General features: G+C 43.0%; 1 long non-coding RNA gene across 2 annotated transcripts in view; it reads right to left on the reverse strand.

Annotated features, from left to right (window-relative positions):
• The window catches only part of LOC140725565 (uncharacterized), a 53,909-nt gene that overhangs the window by 11,807 nt on the left and 24,315 nt on the right, over window positions 1-17,787 (reverse strand). The window contains exons 4-5 of one of the 2 annotated variants that reach the window (XR_012098375.1): window positions 16,146-16,244; window positions 15,846-15,960 (exon numbers count right to left, since the gene is read on the reverse strand). This is a non-coding gene — a long non-coding RNA (uncharacterized lncRNA). Of the gene's footprint in view, window positions 1-15,696; window positions 15,961-16,145; window positions 16,245-17,787 lie in introns of those variants that run through there. The other variant, XR_012098374.1, reaches the window with a different exon arrangement.

Genomic DNA, 17,787 nt, shown 5'->3' on the forward strand with positions numbered 1-17,787 from the left:
CACTGCTCTATCGCTCCGGGTCCCATCCTCCTTGCAAATTAGTTTAAACACTCCCGAACCATGCTAGCAAACCTACCAGCAAGGATATTGCTCCCCCTCGAGTTCAGGTGCAACCCATCCAATCTGTACAGGTCCCACCTTCCCCAGAAGAGATCCCAATGATCCAAAAATCTAAAACACTGCCCCCTGCACCAACTCCTCAGCCACGCATTCAACTGCCATCTCCTCCAATTCTTACCATCACTATCACATAGTACTGACAGCAATCCTGAGAACGCCACCCTTGAGGTCCTGTTCTTCAGCCTTCTGCCTAGTTCCCAAAACTCACACTTCAGGACCTCATCCCTCTTCCTGCCTATGTCGTTGGTCCGAACATGTATCATGACTTCTGGTTGCTTTCCCTCTCGTACCAGGATGTTGTGCACCCGGTCAGAGACATCCCGGACCCTGGCACCCAGGAGGCAACAAACCATGCGGGTGTCCTTCTCACATCCACAAAATCTCCTGTCTGCTCCCCTGATTATAGAATCTCCAATGACGACAGCTCTCCTCTTCTCCATCCCATCCTTCTGCACCACAGGGTCAGACTCAGTGCCAGAGGCCCTGCCACCGTGGCTCACACCTGGTCGGTCGTCCTCACCAACAGCATCCAGGACGGTAAACTTATTATTCATGGGAATGGCTACAGGGGTGCTCTGCACTACCTGTCTACTCTCCTTTGCTTTCCCCCCTCTGGCTGTCACCTAATGACCTGCTTCCGGCAGCCTAGGTGTGACTACCTCCCTGTAGCTCTCATCTATGACTGCCTCATTCTCCCTTATGAGTCGAAGGTCATCCAGCTGCTGCTCCAGATTCCTCACACGGTCTTCCAGATCGCCCAACCTCAAGCACTTCTGGCAGATGTGACTCTGCGGGAGAGGGGAGTTCCCCCAAGACTGCCACATCTCACAGGAGAGGCACATCACCGTCTCAGAAGGCATTGCAAAGACCAGCTAGCGAGAAGGAGAGGAGGACATGTCAAACGCAGGAGAGCAGCACCAAACACCAGCATGTCCTTCGCTCTCATCTTCGTCGACTTCAAGCTTGCTTGACGCCTCAATCGGAGAGAAGGAATGGACTCAATCAAGAACTCATGCCCCATCTCCAGGCTTCCAGGCCACCAAGCCACACAGTCTGACCCCAAACTCATTGAATTCCCTTGGAGAGAGCGAAGTGCCAGATTGCTCCATTGAACCAAGAGCACAACATCAAAACACTGGTCATGTTATTCACCAGCGCCATCTTTCTGTAGATGCTACCAGACCTGCTTAGATCACCCAGCATTTTGTGTGTGTTGCTCGAGATTTTCAGCATCTGCCGAAGCTCTTGTGTTTATAAATGGGTTATATTTGCATTAAAGGCTGTGACAAAGAGTATTGCAGTGATCAGTGCTAGTTCCCAGTTGTTCAGAATCCAGTTCAATGATTTGCAAGAGTGGATCATGCATCATATATCTAAATTTGCTAAAGACAGAAGATAAAAATAAAATGCTGGAAACACACACCAGCACATGTGGAAAGAGAAACCAACTTAAAGCTTCAGCTCAAGGGCTGTTGATCAGAAATGTGAAAGTGAAAGTAAGAAAATAAATTAAAGTTGCCAAGAGGGTGGGGTAGAAATGGATTGGTCAAATGAAATCTTACTCATAGGGTGAGGTCATGGTTACTGTAATGATAAGCTATGACCTATTAATGATTAGGAAGGGTGTGTGTGTGTGTGTGTGTGTGTGTGTGTGTGTGTGTGTGTGTGTGTGTGTGTGTGTGTGTGTACACGCGCAAGAGAGAGAGGAGGATGAATGGGAGGAAGAGGAGAGGGAGACATACTAAGAAAGGGATGTGTAAAAATTATGAATTGCAAGTTAGTGCTGGAGGAAATATCCATGTCAAGTTAGTGTCAGTGGAGAGGGGAAAATTGTATTACGGATGGACAACCCACAACAGAACTAGCTAGTCCTGACACAGAGAAAGTGAGTTTACTGAAATTGATCCATTTGATATTGAATCCTGAAACTTTCAATGTGCCCTTGAATCAGACGATGAATCAGGTTTAATATCACTGGCATACACCATGAAATTAGTTAACTTTATGGCAGCAGCGGATTTATTCGCCCTTTCAAAGCGAACATAAAAGGTGTAGAGCTTGTCTGGTAGTGAAGCATCACTGCCATTCATGATGTTGGATTTTGCTTTGTAGGAAGTAATGGCCTGCAACCCCTGCCAGAGTTGACAGCAATTGTGTATCAGGGTTCAATTCCCACCATTGCCTGTAAGGAGCTTGTGCTTTTTCCCCGTAACAGCATAGATTTCCTCCAGATGCTCCAGTTTCCTCCCACATTCCAAAATGTATGGTTAAGGTTACTGAGTTGCAGCCAGCACAGTCCTCACTGATTTGTTTTGACACCAATGATGCATTCCAGTGTATGTTTCAATACTTCAATGAAGAAGTATTGAGTACAGCAGTTGAGGTGTTACATTGAAATTGTATAAGATGTTGGTGAGGCCTAATTTGGACTATGGTGTGCAGTTTTTGTCACCTGCCTACAGGAAAGGTGTAAATAAGATTGAAAGAGTAAAGAGAAAATGTACAAGGATTTTGCTGGGATTGGAGGACCTGAGTGGTAAGGAAAGATTGAACAGGTTAGAACTTTATTCTCTGGAACATAGAAGATTGAGAGGAGATTTCATAGAGGTAGACAAAATTATGAGGGGTATAAGTAGGGTAAATGCAAGCAGGCTTTCCCCACTGTTGGATGAGATTACAACTAGAGATCATGGGTTAAAGGTGAAGCTGAATTGCTTAAAGGGATCATGAGGGGAACCTTCTTCACTCAGAGGGTGGTGAGAGTGTGCAACAAGCTGCCAACGCAAGTGTTTTCAATATTTAAGATAAGTTTTGATAGGTACGTGAATGGGAGGGATATGGAGGGCTGTGGTCTGGGTGCAGATCAATGGGAGTAGGCATTTTAAACAGGTTGGCATGGACTAGATGGGCCAAAGGGCCTGTTTCTGTGCTGTAGCTTTCTATGACTATGTGGCCAATAAAGCTAACCTTTTATAATCTTTATAATTCCACCCTGATTCTCCTACCACCCAAACACTCTAGGAGGAAGTTACATTGGCCCATAAACCTACCGACTAGCGCATTGCTGAGGTTGGTAGAGGAAATGGCAGGACCATACAGAAATGAAGTGAAGATACAATCTCCGTACAGAGAGCAATGGGACCCTTGGAGCTGTAAGAGAATAACACAGCCTGCTGTGTCACAGTGCTTTAGGAGCATCTTGAAGCAGAAAGGAGAGGTGGCAGGAACAGGGAATGGGAAGGCTTAACGAGAGGGAATTCATGTTGTCAGAGATTCATCAGCTGAAGGATCAGCTTCTAATGGTGGAGCAACTAATCTCATCGATGAGCATGAAACTGGATATAGGGAAGCTCAAATGCTCTGTAGGCTCAGAGGGCTGGAGACAGAGTTTACTGAGACAGGAGGGGCCGTTGTCATTGGGGGACTCAAAGGGTGAGAACTCTAACAATAGCCAGGAATCAGTGGAGTACAGTTGGAAGAGATTGGACCCAGCCAGCAGTTTTGAATGAACTCAAGTTTATGAGTAGCAAGTGACAATAGGAACGGTTTGCAATAATCAGGGCTAGAGAAAACAAACATAAGGATGAAGAAACAAGAAACTGCAGATACTGGAATCTGGGGCAAAAAAAATATAAGATGCTTTGGGAACTGGGTGGGCCGGGCAGCATCGGCGGCGAGGAATAGACAGCCGATGTTTCGAGAGGAGAAATAAAACACCTGGCAAGCAGGAGGTGCAGATGGCCACGGCGGTGGAGTCCAGGAACCTGGCAAAGCGATCCCATGATGGTACCCAGTCTCCGCGATGTACACATAAGGAGCAGGAGGTGCAACAACCAATACCCAGGCATTTGCATCTGAATGCTTGTCTCACCTGGAAGGGCTGTTCATGGAGGTGGTGAGATTGAAGGCGTAGGGGCAGGTGTTACACTTCTTACAGGGGAAAAGTGCCTAGAGAGAGGGATAACTGGGCTAGAGAATAATCCCCACAGAAAGGAGTGGGGAGGGGAAGAGGTGACTGGTGGTGGAAAAATGGGAATTTCTGCAGCAGCTGAAGTGAGGCTGAGGTGGAGTCAGACAATATTCTGGAAGTAAAAATAGGACATCAAAATTATATCCTATATATACACACACACATACATATAATCTAAAACACAAAATCAGCCCAGGTATGACAAAGTGGGCATGATGGCACAGAGGTTAGCTCAATTGCTTTACACCGCCAGCGATCATCAATTGGAGGTGAATTCCCACCGCTGTCTGTAAGAAGTTTCTTCTTGTGACAATGCGGGATTTTCTCCAGGGATTTCCACCCACATTCCAGAGGCAGAACGGTTAGGGTTAGTGAGTAATCGGCACACAAAACACTGGAGGAACTCAGCAGGCCAGGCAGCCTCTGTGGAAAAGAGTAAACAGTCGATATTTTGGGCCAAGACTCTTCATCAGATCTGGAGGAAAAAAAGATGAGGTCCGAGTAAGAAGGTGGGGGAGGGGAGGAAGGGATTCAAGATAGTAGGCGATAGGTGAAACCAGGAGGGGTAGGGGTGAAGTAAAGAGCTGGGAAGTCGATTGGTGAAAGAGATACAGGGCTGGAGAGGGGGAATCTAATAGGAGAGGACAGAAGGCCGTGGAAGAAAGGGAAGGGGGAGGAACAACAGGGGGAGGTGATAGGCAGGTAAGAAGAATCAGTGAGAGAGGGAAATGAGAATGGTGAGGGAGAGGAGGCGGGCCATTAGCAGAAGTTTGAGAAACCGATGTTCATGCCATCAGGTTGGAGGCTACTCAGATGGAATTTAAGATACAAGGTGCTGCTCCCTTTTGCAGCGACAATAAATTTCTGCTAATCCAGCTTTTTTTTTAACTTACTATTACTTACTGAGATACAGTGTGGAATAGGCTCTTTTGGCCCTTTGAGCCATGCCGCCCAGCAATCCCCTGATTTAATCTGAACCTAATCACTGGGTAATTTACAATTACCAACCAACCTACCAACTGGTCCGTGTCTGGACTGTGGGAGGGAACTGGAGGAAATCCATGCAGTCACAGGGAGAATGCACAGATTCCTTACAGGCAGTGGTGGGAATTGAACCCAGGTCACCTATACTGCAAAGCATTGTGCTAACCACCATGCAACCATGCCCCCCCATTTTGACAGTCTCACAACTTAGACACTAGGGAAAGTTCAAGGTAGTAGGCAAATTTGTAAATCTGGGTGTCATTACAGCCATACAAAACTGATGTAGGACTTTTGAGTGACTGTTATTGAAGGTTGAAATAGCAAAGGGCATGATACAGAAAAGGAACGGCAGGCCTTACAAGGCATTCTCCAGCTAAAGAAGGAACTAGCTGAATGTGATCTCATCATGATATAATCACAGAAAAGTACAGCATAGAAATAGGCCCTTCAGTCCATCTAGTCCAGGCCAAAACCATTTAAACTGCCTAATCCTATCGACCTACACCAGGACCACAGCCCTCCATACCCCTACCTTCCATGTACCCATCCAACCTTTGCCTAAATTTGAAATCGAGCTGTCATGCACTCCTTGCGCCGGCAGCTCATTCTACACTCTCATGACCCTCTGAGTGAAGAAATTTCCCTTCATATTCCCCATAAACTTTCCACCTTTCACCCTTAACGCATAACCTCTGGTTGTAGTCCCACCCAACCTCAGTGAAAAAAGCCTGCTTGCATCTATCTTATCTATACCACTGATAATTTTGAATACCTCTATCAAATCTCCTCTCAATCATCTACATTCTAAGGAATAAAGTTCTAACCTATTTAACTCAGGCCCTGCAGACCCAGCAACATCTTTGTAAATTTTCTCAGTATTCTTTCAACCTTATTTACATCTTTCCTGGAGGTAGGTGACCAAAACTGTACACAATACTCCAAATTAGGCCTCACCAACATCTTACACAACTTCAACATAACATCCCATCTCCTGTACTCAATACTTTGATGGATGGTAAAGAGGAGACATCAGAGGAAGATCATTTGGTCTCCTAAATCAAAGGTTTGAATACTGAGATGTAGATTACCTTTGGCATGCTCACGTTACCTTGATATTATCTTTAATCTGAGCTGTTTAGTTACAGATGGAGGAACCTGATTACTGAGTTACAACATACTCGAAGCTCTGGGTCATTCACAAAGGAATATATTAACAACTTGTTTCAGACTTCAGTTAGTATGTATTGCAGTGGCAAAGTAAGACATTTCTGTTTGTACCTCTGAACTAACCTTAACAACATGTTTTTTATGTAGGGGGTTTATCAGATGTAGGCATAACACTAATAGACTTACCATATGCATTCTTAAAAGGCATCAAAGTTGTAAATCAGATTATCTGCATTTAATACTCAACACCCACATTCTTCTGAAGATTTGCCTTTACATAACTTTAACAAGCATTGTTCTTCCCACGCACAATCACCCAATTATAAAACAAATGAAAAATCTTATCACGCGCTTTAGATTTAAAGGAACGCATTATCTTAGCACCTGTAAATAGACATTGGCAATTGAAAATTAGATCAAAATTCATTACGTGAAATGCATTCAGCTCTCAACTGTGAGAGATCTCAGTTCTGAAAAATTCGAAACCTCCCAAGCACCTACAACTCAGATCAAAATCTATGTACCCACATTCTCTACTTGACATGACTAAATGCTCCACACACACTCTACTAAAGAAACAAGAACTGAGAATTTACTGGATGGCACAGCTCAGTAAGTATAAAAACAAATGACTGACATTGAAAGGAAATGGCCTGTCAATATATCAGAAAGTCCTAATTTCTCTTGTTGGAATGAAACGTTCAAAGTCCCAGAACAATTAAATCCCAGATCTGACAATCTCAAAATAACTTGCAAAATTGGCCATTCTTAAGGCAGTTGAATCATGATTTCTGACAGCTTTTGTGTTGTGCTAGGTAGTGACGAGGATGGGCTACCGTGGGAGAGAGTGAGTCAAGATGCTTGGGCACTGGGTAGTCCAGATGTGTTTTTTATTTGCAGGATTTAATGCTGGACAGAACCAACAGCCGAGTCAGAGCTGCTGAAAGGATAGTTGCTGACTTTGTGATAAGTGATAATGGAGAAAGAATTTTTTATTCAGATAAGGTGTAGGAAGGAAAAGTGTGCCGTGGTGTGAAGGGATATTACAATCGAACAGCAAGAGTCATATGGGAAATGTTTCACAAGCAGATCCCTGCCCCAAGAGCACAGCTCCAATGCAGGAAGATTAATGACCATAGAAGTTTAGAAAAAATGCAATGACAGAGCACACATTAATCTACTACTTAGTCCTTTTAGACTATAGACGAATGTTAACATTTCAAAAATCCAGCAAGGTAAATAAAGCTATGTGGGAATTAAACTCACAATTAAGACCCTTTCTTTTCCCGTGGAATGACTGAGTTATATATATTGCTGTGAAATCTTAAGTTGCAAACATAACTTTTAAAATTTCATCTTCTATAAATATCTGTAAGAGAGAAATTATAGCTCTCCAGTGGGTGTCATTTAAACCCTCTGTCTCAGTACTCATCCAGAGAAATTGACATGTAATTCATGTGAGTGACAAGCCACAGAAGGACAGCACACATCCATTCATCAACCCGAAGGAAGGAAGAAGATAGTGGGCCCACTCGACAGATTTAATGAAGGAAGGATATTATGGAAGGCCATAGTCAGAAAGAGTTACAGTTTCATAAGATTCATTTCAAGATCTCTGTAGGAGCAGATACGCAAGAGAATGCTATTTTGCTGAAAACTTTCTCCTTTATTTCTTCCTGATGAAGAAAGCAATAATAAGCAGAGAGGAAGTAAGACTCAGAAGCTGTTACACAGAAAATATTCATCATTCACCCACACTGTAATTCACAGTTTCATTTGCACTGAACTGCCCAAACAGATATAAATAGCATGAACACAGAAAAGCAGCACAGGAAAGGACCCTACCGACCATTTTGTCAGGGCCAACTTTAATCCCATTTGCCTGCGTGTAATCTGTTCCTGAACTAAGGTTAACCCCTGAAAATACAGATGTTAAAAAGAACATCGATTGCACATGAAGGTACAGCAAAACCATTTGGATATTGTTTGACAAATAGAAAATTTAGCTCACTGAGACCAAAGACAACAAAAATAAGAGCTTTTCCATAATTTCCATACAGCAAGAAAACATTGCTTGGATCTAGATGAAGGTAAAGGCCTCCTACACACAGAAACTTATATGAATGTTAAGGAATGATCTTCAAGATTTGTACACTATAGAGAGGAATATCTTAATATCCAGATCTCAAAACAATTCTACATGACAAACTAGCCTGTGATCAAGCTTGGCAATTCCCAGAATGACCTGCAGCTGGAAATGACTGCAGTATTAGATGAAATTAGTCCAGATGTTCAATGGGATCTACATCTGGAATGTAAAGTATACAGTACACTGGATAGGTTTTGTGTGGACATTTGGAACAAGCAGGCAAGGAGGTTGTTCTACACCTCAATGTCAATGCACCTGCATAATAATGGACATTTGGATGTTATATAGAAGTCACACAATAACCAGCTATTGAAAACTCTTACCTTTAGTTGACACAAGGAAATCATCTTTAACACTGCACTAAAATCTTCCACTTGATACACATTTCTATACAAATATCTAGAAACTAAAAGATCTTTTCTCCTACATTTTCCTCCCACATTTGCACCATCACCAACATTCACCTGTTTCTTTCTCATTTCTCAACTGGGGCCTTCTATGAACCACCAAAGTCCGTTAAGCATATCCAATCAATTCATCTCTCCGAGGAATTGCCTGCAACTCCTTTTACCGGGTCTGGCACGTCAGACGCATCACTAAAAGGCACTAAGTAAAAATTTGAAGATTCACCTCCAGTAATCCACTGACATTCCCCACAATGCTGATTTCAGCGTGTGAGAAATAGGAGTAAATAGTTTTTGAAGCAGGTAACTGCTATTGTGTATCTACAAAGTCCATGCTTAAAGTGATGCAGCTTTGGAAAGAATTAACATCTACATCTCGGGCTTTTGTAGGGAATTGCAGAGGGAGGGCATTGGAAGCCAACATTCAGTCAACATTCAATCAGTCAGTAATTTGCATGATGTATCTGTTCTGTAACACTTGGTTTTATGCAGAATTGTGAACAGGTAAATCCAATAAATGAGGAAATCAAAATGGTGCTGATAAGTGGCCACAATTTGCATGCAGCTCCAAAATCCACAGTCACTGCCCTGAGTACCTCAGAAAGCAATATAATTTTAAGACGTTTAAAAAAATAATTGATCTTCAAAATCAGCAGACCCCAAGCAGCAGACTCAGGTTGCGAGTGCAGTTCCCTTTTAAGAAAATGGAAGTGAACAAGGTGCGCTGATCTACATGTACGATTGAAACGCAGAGGCCTTAGAACCCCACTCCCAACTATCCGGCTGGTGAATGTACAGTCTCGGCAAAATAAAACTGAAGACCACAGAGCAAGATTGCAATATGAGAGGGATGTCAGGGACTGCTGTGGACTTGGCTTCATGGCTAACACCCGCCACTTTGGTTGCAGTGATGTAGTCTAAAGGCTTCACCAGTCACTATAAAGACAGATCAGTTTAAAGGTAAGGGAGGAGGAGAATGCTTCATGATCAGCTCATCGTGGTGCACAGATATGATGTTCTGTCTCAGTCTGGCTCACCTGACCTGGAACACCTAGCGTTAAATGTCATTCATTTTATCTGCCAAGGGAGTTTTCTGGCATTCCACCTCAGACTAATATCAGGCAAGTAATGGAGGTGCTGGGCACTGTATTCACCAGTCACAACACTCTGCACCCTGAGGCCATTGCGGGGGATTTCAACCAGGCCAGCTTGAAGAAGTCTCTGAACAACTACAACCAACGTATCACCTGTGGAACCAGAGGAGCCAACACTCTTGACCACTGATACGCCAACTAGTGGAGTGGTGTCGCAGCAACAACCTGGCACTCAATGTCAGTGAGACGAAAGAGCTGATTGTGGACTTCAGGAGGGGTAAGACGAAGGAACACATACCAATCCTCATAGAGGGATCAGAAGTGGAGAGAGTGAGCAGTTTCAAGTTCCTGGGTGTCAAGATCCCTGAGGATCTAACCTGGTCCCAGTATATTGATGCAGTTATAAAGAAGGCAAGACAGCAGCTATACTTTATTAGGAGTTTGAAGCGATATGGCATGTCAATAAATACACTCAAAAACATCTTCTACAATGGGTGTTTTTCTTAATTATTATGAATTGTACTTTAGATATGTTTGCTTTGCACTGTATAAACCTCTTTTATTGTTTTTCTTTGTTTTGTTGCATTGTAAAGACTCATTAAAAATTAATTTTTAAAAACTTCTATAGTTTTACCGTGGAGAGCATTCTGACAGGCTGCATCACTGTCTGGTATGGAGGGGCTATGTACAGGACCAAAAGAAACTGCAGAGGGTTGTAAATCTAGTCAGTTCCATCTTGGGTATTAGCCTACAAAGTACCCAGGACATCTTCAGAGAGCGGTGTCTCAGAAAGGCAGTGTCCATTATTAAGGACCTCCAGAACCCAGGACATGCCCTTTTCTCACTGTTACCATCAGGTAGGAGGTACAGAAGCCTGAAGGCACACACTCAGTGATTCAGGAACAGCTTCTTCCCCTCTGCCATCCGATTCCTAATTGGACACTGAATCTTTGGACACTTCCTCACTTTCTTTTAATATACGGTATTTCTGTTTTTGCACATTTTTAATCTATTCAATATATGCAATTCATTTATTTGTTTATTTATTATCATTATTAGCATTTTACTTTTTTTTCTCTGCTAGATTATGTATTGGTTTGAACTACAGCTGCTAAGTTAATAAATTTCATGTCACCTGCTGGTGATAATAAACCTGATTCTGATCCTGATCCTGATCCTGTTACACCAGCATCAAGAACACTTACCATACCATCCCACGTCCACACTTTGGAAAGTCGGATCACCAGGCTGTACTTCTGTGGTGAACTACATATACCTGTCTGGACACGCCCCCACCCCCGCTGACTGCTCCTGTGGCTCCTCCCACAGACCCCTGTATAAAGACGATTGGAGGCACTACTCCTCCCTCAGTCTCCAGGATGCTGTGTGGTGGTCTCTTGATGCTGACTGCTCTCTTCCAGATAATAAAAGCCTACCTCTTGCCTCACATCTCCGAGAGTTATTGATGGTGCATCAACTTCTACTCCTGGTGTTTTGACAGAGACTAAAGACCGCAGCACCAGTGGTGAGGATCAAGAAGGAAGGGTCAAGGGAGGTGACAGAGCACTTACAGGACGGCTTTGAGTTATTGGACTGGACAATATTCAAGGATTCATCTTTGAATCTGAATGAATATGCCACAGTTGTCACCAATTTCATCAGAATCTCTGTGGATGAGGGTGCGCCTTTGAGAACATACCGGACATACCTAAACCAAAAGCTGTAAATAAACCAGGAGATTCATATTCTGCTGTGGCATTCAAGACTCGTGATCGAGAACTACACAGGAAGTCCAGGTATAACTATTCTAAGGTTGAGAAAACAATTCCAAATGAAGTTAGAGATGGAATCGGATGTGTGTCAGCTCTGGCAGTGTTTGCCAGCCATTACTTCATAGAAGTGACACCTAACATCATGAATGATTGTGATGCTCCATTCACGGATGAGCTCAATGCCTTTTATGCACGCTTTGTAAGGGAGAATAAAATCACACCTGTGTGAATCCCTGCAGCATTCTGTGATCCCGTAACCTCTGTCTTGGAGGCTGACATCACATCATCTTTCACGAGGGTGGAGCAGAAATAACATCTCTGATGCACCATCAATAACTCTCGGAGACGTGAGTCGAGATAGGCTTTTATTAGCTGGAAGAAAGCACCGTCAGCAGCGAGACCACCACACAGCATCCTGGAGACTGAGGGAGGAGCAGTGCCTCCATTCACCTTTATACCGGGGTCAGTGGGAGGAGCCACAGGAGCAGTCAGCGGGGGGGGGGGGGGGGGTGTCCAGACAGGTATATGTAGTTCACCACATTCTCCTCCTCGACAATCGACACTGGTGCTCCTCAAGGATGTGTGCTTACCCACTGCTCTACTGTCAATACTCCCACAATCCTGTGGCCAGGCACAGCTCAAATGCCATCCATAAATTTGCTAATGGCACAACTATTGGTTGATAGAATTTTGGATGGTGATGAGGAGGCACACAGAAATGAGATAGATCAGCTGGTTGAGGGTCGTCACAACAACAACTTTGCACTCCATGTTAGTGAGAGCAAGGAATTGACTGTGGACTTCAGGAAGGGGGAGTTGAAGGATCACACACTAGTCCTCATCGAGGAACCAGCGGTGTCAACATCTCTGAAGATCGATCCTGGGCCCAACATATTGATGCAATTACAAAAAAGGCACAATAGTGGCTATATATCGTTAGGAGTGGCTACATATTTCAAATTCTGATATATAGTTTTTAAAAATTATGTATTGCAATGCACAGCTGTTGCAAAACAACAAACTTCATGACATCTGCCAGTGATATTAAACCTGATTCTGATTCTGAAATGGAAAACAACCTGACAGTAAAATGTCAGTGTGGTTCACTTGTCTGCCACTTCTAACCTCCACTGGGACAGGCAATCCTTATAAGTGAATAATTAACCTTTAATAATACCTTTCAATATAATTATTTCAGCAAGAGGAAATCATTATTAAAAGCTCTTCATTCACTGCGATATGTAAACACCGGTTAGAAAGTTTCACAATTTATCAGATTACAGAAGAGAATCATATTCCTCACACGCTCAATACGCGCCTGGAGTGCACCGCCTATCTGTTCAATAACCTCACAAAGGTTCCATAGCCATTGAAATCTCATAATGCCTCTATGCAGAGAGGTATTAAAAGGAGCTCCTCCAGGGAAATTAAACTGAGTTGTGAACAATGAGATGCCAACAATCAGAGGTAAAAGAGGATATCTGAATCAGCAGATGGCAAGAGATAGATGATAGCAAGTACTAATCAGTTTGCATAATGCACACGTAGTTGTCAGAATCCAATAGAGTGAAATGGGTACAGCACCCGGTGAAAGTTAGTTCACGGCAAGACTTGAATTACTGCAGAACAGCAAACAGGTAAGCTGGTGACCTACTTTTTGACAGTTAAACCAATTGAAATCGCAAATATTATTCATCCAGTTCTTGCTCCAGTCCACTCCAATTCTTCAAATTTTTTTTATGCGTGCTGTGTACTGGTTGTCATTTTGTCATGATCATTATTTTCTTATGTGAAATATAGCAGAGTACAAAATCTGTAGAGGATTACAGGACAGTACAAAGAACATTTGAAAAAATAATGATTGAAGAGATGTCCACAGAGAACAAATACAGAATACCAAGGTGTCTGTGAGTTTCACAGTGATTTGCCCCGCTAATATGAATGAGACCGAGGCTTTGGGGCCTCTCTGGCTGCTCCGAGCATTTGACTCAATTCAGTTTGGAATGCTGTTGCTTGCTTCTATTGTTTGCATGATTTGTGTTTCTCTCTTCCTCTGCGCATGGGGTGTCAGTCTTCCTTTTTTAAATTGGGTTCTTTCAGGTTTCCTGCTTTGTGGCTGCCTGTAAACAGACAAATCTCGAGGTTGTATAATTTTTACATACTCTGGTAATAAATGCAACTTGAATCCTTTGAACATACAGTACATAACCTGTAACAAGACCAGTGAAACAAGGACTAAAACAGGTGGAGTAATAGAGTCATAAAGTGTGATAAAGGCTCCTTGACCCCACTAGTCCCTACTGACCACAGTGCCCACTCAGCTAGTCCCTGTTTCTCACGATCAGCCCATATGTCTCCAAGCCCCACGCTCCATGTATCCACCCAAGTGTTTCTTCAATGATACTAATGTACCACTTCATCTGTCAGCTTATTCTAAATATTTGCAACCCCCTGTGTGAAAAAGTTTCCCTTCCGGTCTCTTTTAAATCTTTTCCTTCTCACCCTTTACCTATGCTCCCTGGATTTGGACTCCCCTATGCTGGGGAAGAGACTGTTGCCATCCATCTTCTGTGAGCTTCTCATAATTGTAAACATTTCTATAAGGTTGCCAATATTTTCTCCCATGGATAATGACACTTCAACTAAAGAGAACAGCTTCGATCCATCTGCTCTATCCCGGTCTTTGTGATTTTATGTATGTTTATCAGAGAGATACCCTATCATCCAAGCCAAATTGCATTAGAACATCAGACACAGAAATAGGATGAGGTCTTTTGGTTCCTCGTACCTCCTCAATCATGCTGTTGTTTTATTCAGCGCCAATTTCTTAAACAAACACCAGAGCCTTTGATTTGCTCAATATTCTAGTACTTCTGCCTCTTCATCTTAGACATTTCCAGATGCAGGGCCAGATTAAGCTAGTGCAGGGCCTGTAGCATATGCTATAAAGGGGCCCTACATTTTTAAAAATGCACATAAATATTAACACATAAATTATTTACTTGCATAGTAAAGTAATACAATTTTTTCATTTGCTATACAGCCAGATAATACGACAAATATCTGACATTTCAGTAATAGTGTTACTTACATGTAGGTATGAATTTCAAATGTCAAAAGTAACAAAACTACAATTTAAAAGTTGCATTTTCTAGATTTAGCATGAGCAAATATGTTGATGATACTGGAAATGTCTATTTCACGCAGAAATTCATGCTCAATGCTCATTAGAGTGAGATTGTAAAATCTGTTTTGACCCATAGTGCTCCTTAGTTCATTTTTAATCCTTTTCAGTTCTGAAAATGAGCGTTCTCCACTGCAGTTGGTAGCCACGAGTGACAAATAGATGCGCAAGGCATTTTCTACATTTGGAAAACATGACTCCAAAGAATTGTCAGCTATCAAACGGTACAACTGCAACTCTACAAGCTCTTGTTTGGCACCAATATGAGAAGCAAGATCAGTTTTCAACATTTCAGTAAACTACACAAATTCTTCATCAAGACTTTCTTCCAGATCTTCCGGATATGATTTAATAAGATTTGATGACCTTTTTTACAATCTCTTCAGCTGTAAACGACTGTAACTGATGAAAGAATCCAGTCTCCATTTCTTTCACAAGGTGGGAATCAACAAGTTTAGCTTTGTTTTTGTGTATTGGCAGTGAAATTAAAGCTTGTCTATGTGAGGAACTTTCTTCATGTCGATGTAACAGATTGCTTGCATTTTTCCAGTCATTGAACCCCTCTTCACTAAACTTTGATGAACACCCTGAAGTCATAACCTTGTATGGGAAACAGAATAGGCTTCCTTTGCTTTCTGAATAGCATAACCAATTTCTTGCATGTGGCTTGTTTGTAGGTTTATGAACATATATAAAATAAGACTTCTGACAGTGCTGGGATTTCTTTTCATTGTCATACAATTGCATGAATGAAGAGACGTCACTCTCAGCATGTTGACATTCATCAATTCCCTTGGCTATTCACGATCACAATCATCTAGATTGTTTGACCATTCACCAATATCATTAGAGCACTTGTTCTTTCGCATTCAGTGGATGCTGGCTGGTGCTGTATCATGTCTTCTGCCGCATGATAGTACTAGTTCTTCCTATCTTTCCAGCTTCAGCCGTTATAGCACCATCACCATCTCCATGAACATCACAATATTCTGTCAACTTACGTGTTTTTGGTATCACAAGCTGGTCTCTTCTTTCTTTTTCTTCCTTTGCTTTACGTGTTGCTCTTCAAGAAGCATAATGACGTCCAATATCTCTGGCTCTATTGCTCATTGCTATCTGCAATGGAAAAAATAATGAAATATGCACTTAAAAACAAATAGTTTATGTTACAAAAGCCAAGTAGTGGTATCAACAAAGACTAGTGATCAATAACAAATTTATGTGACTGCTGTGGCTATGAGTGAGTGCGTGTGGATCACAGGGACTCAACAACCAACTAGGAGCAGTGTTCTGAAAATTACCTGTTCAGTTGCTTAATGAAACTCATTTCAATTGGGAAATACTGGTTGAAACTCACAGTCTAATCCGATCTTCTATGTTCCTGAGATGGTTTGGACTACCTAAAATCAGGGGGGAGAAAAAGAGGAATCATGAACTGGGTCACATAAAACTGTTGAGTCGCACATCCCTCGTCGCAGGCTCACCGCGGCGGCACACCCTCCGGCGGCGTAACAGCGCACGCTGCAGCGGCTTGGGAGCGTGGGAGATAGCACAACGGTCACTACGACACAGCAAGGACCTGACATGCGCCTGCACACACATACCATACAGCTCCCCCGACATGAAAAGAACAGCGTTGCCAGATCGTCGTGAGAATACGGAGAGATGCTAATTTCACCAGACTTCGACCTGCAAGCATTTAGTGCGGGGCCCATGAAAATGCACAGCCCGTAGCATATGCTACTTTTGCTACTAGGTTAATCCAGCACTGTCCAGATGTCATTGTTATAGAGTTACAAGGCATGGCAAAAAGACCTTCAGCCCTTCAAATCCATGAATAATCAGATGGATAATGCATGAATCTAAAACTTAAACACAGCATCTTGAAGCCAACGACATTAGTATTTGTGGAATATTCTCCACCTCGTGTGTCATCTAGTACATGTAAACCTTTCCTCCAAACCAATTTGCATTCAACTTTCTTTCTGCTAAAATATATGATGATGTGGTTGCACAATGTGGTGATATTTCATCACTACGTGCAACCGCAATCTGGATCAAATAAGCTGCAATACCTGTGTCTGTGTTTGAACCAGCACAGGAAGAGGGACTTCTGCATACTTGTCATACCCCAGAAACGGGTGGGGAAACTGTCCTTGTTGGGTCTCAACACCTCCCTCTGTAATTCTTAACAGTAAGGCCACGCTCAGTCCGGGTGGGCAGCAACATCTCTCGTCCCATGACGCTGTGCACTGGCGCTCCCCAAGGCTGTGTGCTCAGCCCCCTGCTGTTCACACTGCTGAGGCATGACTGCATCGCGGGATCCAGCTCAAACCATGTCACCGAGTTTGCGGATGGCACAACTGTGGTTGGCCTTGTCAAGAACGATGATGGGACGGAGTATAGACAGGAAGTGGAGTGACTGGTAGACAGGTAAGAGAAGAGCAGCCTATGCTTTAACGTGGAGAAGGACCACAGAAATCATTGTGGACTTCAGGACAGGTGTAGACAAGCCATTCCCCTCTGCGTATACATGGCTCCTCCCTAGAGAGAGTTAAGTGCACCAAGTTCCTGGGAGTTCACATCACGGATGACCTCATCTGGTATTAATATTTCTTCCCTGAACAAGAAGGCACAGTATTGCCTGCACATCCTAAAAAGATTGTGGCAAGCAAGGCTCCCAAACCCTCCCCCATCTTAACTGTGTTTTATAGGAGCACTGTTGAGGGTGCCCTGACGAGTTGCATCTCCATCTGACATGGGAACAGTTGAGCATCAGACCGGGAATCCCTTCAAAGGATTGTGAAAACAACTGAGAGGATCACAGGTGTCTCCCTACCATCCATCGGGCATATTTATCAGGAGTGCTACGTACACAGGACCTTAAGTGTTATTGAGGATACCATCCATCCACCATTCTCTTTGACTTTCTACCATTAAGCA

This window comes from Hemitrygon akajei, chromosome 3, assembly GCF_048418815.1.
Source record: "Hemitrygon akajei chromosome 3, sHemAka1.3, whole genome shotgun sequence".
Classification (NCBI taxonomy): Eukaryota; Metazoa; Chordata; class Chondrichthyes; order Myliobatiformes; family Dasyatidae; genus Hemitrygon; species Hemitrygon akajei.